Below are 4,676 nucleotides of genomic sequence, written 5' to 3' on the forward strand. Positions count from 1 at the left end.
ATGCTCGTATCTTTGAAAATACTAGAGATTTTTTCAATTTTTTTACAAGAGAATCGTTCAAACTTTCGATTCAAAAAAAAAAAAATTGAAAAAATATTGATTGTTTGCGAAGATATTTCGATTTCAAAGTTGCGCGGGTCTCGCAGACCCAGTCTGTCCGACTAGTTGGCGTTTTCGAATAGTCTGTTTACGAAGGATTAAATTAATTAAGTATTACGTGCGCGCGCGCGCAGCGCGACGGTGAAGAGCGCGATTGACACATTATGGAGACACATGATGGCTCCTTTGAAACCGAGATTTTAACAAACACACCGAGCTCTATTTTACATATAAGTTACCGTACTGAGAGTGTTCTTGCATCGCTAATTATGTCATACTTTGTGTGTCGTTTAACAGCTTTATTAGGTAATTGCACGTTGCTAGGTTTTCATACGCGCGAATCGCAGGTCGTCGACCGTGACGAATGCGAGACCGAATGTGTCAAGACTAATTGTTGTATGCTTATACCGTGCATTATACGTGTCTTTTCTATTGTAAATAAATTATGCCGCGCGTTGTGCCACGCACGGGTCTCTGCCTGTTTGTTTTTTTTTCTTTTTTTTTTGTTTCATTCTTTATTACTGCTATACTGTACTGTTTTTATTGGACGTTGTGTGCGTAAATTGCAACAAAGAAACGGAAAATGTGCGTTGAAAGCATTGCTTGTTTTGCTTGATTATAATACAAAATATGTTTCATTTACACGTGTATTACAAATTATTTCGCAAATACTTCTTAGAAAAACGTATTATGTGTCCACGTACTCTGTTTTATATTATTCCATCCGTCGATAAAAACTCCACGATCATACACCAACATCGGTGTCAGAGTTCACGCTTGCGTTGCGAGAAGAGATGGCGTTGTGACGCACCGCTGCTGAAAAATATTTTATATCAAAAATTTTAAACAATAAAAATTATTTATTCGTACATTTGAAAGACCCGAGTGTGACTGTAACAGTTTCAATTTTTTTTATCTTGTATTTTATTTCTCAAAGTTAGAAACGGACGTTTCTAATTTTCTAGTTATTGTTTGCAAAAACGCGTAAAACATGAAATATTCACGTGGGATTATGCGATTTCGCATGCGATAACGAACGAGAAGACCGGTCCTTGAGAAGATATTTTTAAGGTGTATCCTTTACCGAGTTTATTGACACTTGACGGCCGATGACATAGCTGGCATTGTTTGCGCCACATGTGTGTCTGCTCGAATTACACACATATCGCGACGTCGGAGGCGTTCGAACGTGTTTAGACACCAAGATCGCATCTGGTGTAATTGGCTTGTAGTTGCGATGCACGTCTATATCGCCGTACGCGGCGAGCATGACGAAATATCGGATGGCTCTTGGCAGCAAGTGTCCAAGCACCGACGGGGCTTCGTAAGTGGCCGGCTGATACACGGTGATCCACAAGAAGATAGTGTTTCTACATAAGTGGATAGCTTGGCGTCGAGCCTTAACGGAAGATAATGGCTTCCTGTTGGAGCGCGACTGGAGTCGTCGGAAAGACGTCGCGCGATGTAAATATCGGGAGATCGGTAATGCGAAATTTGTATTTTGAAATATGCAACATGCAATTAGCGATGGCATAAAACCAACCGACCGCAAGGTCTGAACTGGTCGAGACGCGAAATTGTCGGTCACGATACTGACGCACCATCTTATTTTTGTTTTTTTTTTTTTTTTTCTAGAGATAACGTACTCGTAACGTTATCAAATGGTGGTACAATTAATACTGAGTCTCCGGTCGTCGGAGATGTGGCCTTGAGTGTTAATACGACATTGCACGCCATTGTATTTTTCCTTGATTGCTAAACTACTTGTAGGAATTTGCCGTTAATTTTTAGCGTCACGATGTTGTCGCAAAACCTCGCGCATTCTAGAGATATTTTTATTAACGTTGAATATGTATATCAGTTGATATATTTATAATAATCAAACAATCGCTCGTGAAAAGTTCAAATTAATTAATAGGCCGATACGAGCAATAAAATACAGGATGACAGCGTATGAACAATAGTCTTTATTCAAAAAGACACAAAAAAACAAACGTTTCAGTCCACAATTTTGGACCTTTCTCAGTGTAATAATTGTTACATTCAAATAGTTTAACACATCGCTTCAATATAATAAAATAATGTCAATCGAACATGACGATGAAATACAAATATTGTGTACTGAAGCGATGTGTTAAACTATTTGAATGTAACAATTATTACACTGAGAAAGGTCCAAAATTGTGGACTGAAACGTTTGTTTTTTTGTGTCTTTTTGAATAAAGACTATTGTTCATACGCTGTCATCCTGTATTTTATTGCTCGTATCGGCCTATTAATTAATATTTATAATATTTCTTCCGCGATTTTTTTTAACGTCCAAAATTTGTGCTACCGCTTGTGCAGCGTCGGTGCGAAGTGACTCTCTCAGCCATTTTGCTGTTTCTCGTTTTACTATGTTTTGCTCTAAGTTTGTTTCGCGCGTACTTTAAACTCTCGTAAAAAAAAAAAAAAAACACGTGCAAACAGAAACGTGCATGCAGAACGTGCATGCAGAACGTACAAACACGTGTAATGCAACGGAAAGAAAATCCAGACTTACCGGTTCGCGGAGTGCTACATTTCACATTTTTCATATTTTTGTTTTTATACATGTACATAAATATGCGATTAAATAAAATATTATTTATCGTAATTATATATATATAAATTACAATATTTAATTTATTATTTATTTTTAAGTTTAAAAGAAAAGTGAATATTTGTGTCTTCAGTTACATTTAAAATTTGAAACTTTTAAAACAAAAAGTTAAATTTGCTATCTGCAAGACAATTTTTTTTCCCTTCCGTAAAAAAAACTCGCGGCTAAAATAGAACCTATAAGACTTTCGACGCCTACAAATAAGATCTTATCAAAATTAAATAAGGTTAATAGACATCAGATTCTGTCAAGGTGACAATCGATAAAAACGAGATACATATGTATTTCTATGCTAAACTGTATTGTTACTAAGCGGAATGCATTAACCGATATCTTTTTTCATCTTTTTTTTTATTTTTCTTTTTGCTTTACGTATTGGAACTTATATATACACTTTTCATGTGAATCTGCTTAGTAAAAACACACTTATCTATAATTATTAATTTTTTTCTTCCATGAAGTTATGAATAGAAAACTCGTCGTATCTTTTTGCGATTGATAGCATCCGAACAATACGCCGACAAAGAGCGTGAATGCAAACACACGTTCGTTGTAAGTTTTTGAAAAGCGTCAAATTTTGCACAAACGCTCGGTAAAACACGACTTCCGTGAAAAATATTATAAACTCTGAGCGAAGACCCGAGCCAAGATCCGACGTTTGCAAGTAACGACTTGATGACCGTCTCTATATTGGCTGGAATGCCACGCTTAAACGCACAGTCGCCCAAACATTTATTTTCGAGCACGCTTTGTCTCTGAAGTGAGCGTCTGCCGGGCGCGTCTTATCTCTCAAAACGTTCACGCAGCTGATGCCAAGTCTAATTTCTTCGACGCACATCCGAGAGCGCGCGCCTTCAGTTGCGTGACTAACGACAACACTGCGACAATTACTCGAGGTCTCGCGATTTCGGTCTCATATCAGATGTCGGTTTTATTAAGAAATTTTTACAAAGGAAAAAAACGCATTTGTTCGCGCGGATTATCGAGATGTTAAAGTTGACGAATCAGGTAGAAAGCAGAGAAGAAGCAAAATTGGACACGTCGTGCAATAATACAAAATACAACGCGACGAGATTAGCGTGTAACTCAAGATTGTGAAAGAGAGGTGGTCGGCACTTTGTAGGCTTGTTGCACCGGGAACGCGTACCCGTAGTCGCGCCTCGACGCACGTAGTCTCGAAAGCGCGGGTATCATTGAAATATGTGACAGTAAAACTTCGATCTCGAAACCGGTAAAACAGGAAAGAGCATTTTCAGAAGACGCGTCTCCCTTTAAAATGTTGCCAGAACGTCATCAAATATTGTAGTGTAGAAATTAAGATCACGAGTGGGAGACGAGGTAACTCCGCGCGCAGCCGAGTGTAACAGAAGAAGTGAAATTCGAAGGAAAGAAAAAAAAGGAACTTAGGCGCCGCGTGTCAATGCGCGTCCCAGCACGGCTTCGTCCGCCAGGTGGAATTTGAGGTCAGCGAGCTGAGAGTGAGGATCGAACGGGAATCGTCTTTCGACCGCCAAGTGAGTTAAGAGTGATTACTTAGAGATGTTTGAGTGATGAAAGTGTCTAGAAACATTTTCAGTGGACGCAATGAGACAATAACAGACCTTTTATGTCGCGTCGAAAATGTGTGATCTTTCAATTTGACTAGATGTCATCTGGACGTATGATTCAATTTGGTTTTTTAATTGCAACTCGACTCTCAAACACTCGAGAATATATTTTCGGTTTTCTTCAATTATCAAAACTTGGTGATTAACATTTCATATGACGTATTAATAAATTATTCTTGATAAGCAGAATTGATATAGTAGTTTATTTTTCAAGGTATTTATGTATACGACACGACCATATTATAACACATACTATACGAGATTATATTTAAAAACAATTATGTAAATGTTTTTATTATATTATAAAATATAAAATAAAAACATTTACA

At 37.6% G+C, this 4,676-nt stretch overlaps 1 protein-coding gene across 1 annotated transcript in view; it reads left to right on the plus strand.

The window, feature by feature from the left end:
- Positions 1-3,904: 3,904 nt before the first annotated feature.
- The window catches only part of LOC109853577 (protein croquemort-like), a 16,763-nt gene continuing 15,991 nt past the window's right edge, over positions 3,905-4,676 (plus strand). The window contains exon 1 of the mRNA XM_020425822.1: positions 3,905-4,254. The gene's annotated coding sequence lies outside the window, so the exon portion shown is untranslated. The remainder of the gene's footprint in view (positions 4,255-4,676) is intronic.

The sequence above is a fragment of the Pseudomyrmex gracilis genome, unplaced genomic scaffold (assembly GCF_002006095.1).
Source record: "Pseudomyrmex gracilis isolate BER0280 unplaced genomic scaffold, ASM200609v1 scaffold_51, whole genome shotgun sequence".
Taxonomy (NCBI): domain Eukaryota; kingdom Metazoa; phylum Arthropoda; class Insecta; order Hymenoptera; family Formicidae; genus Pseudomyrmex; species Pseudomyrmex gracilis.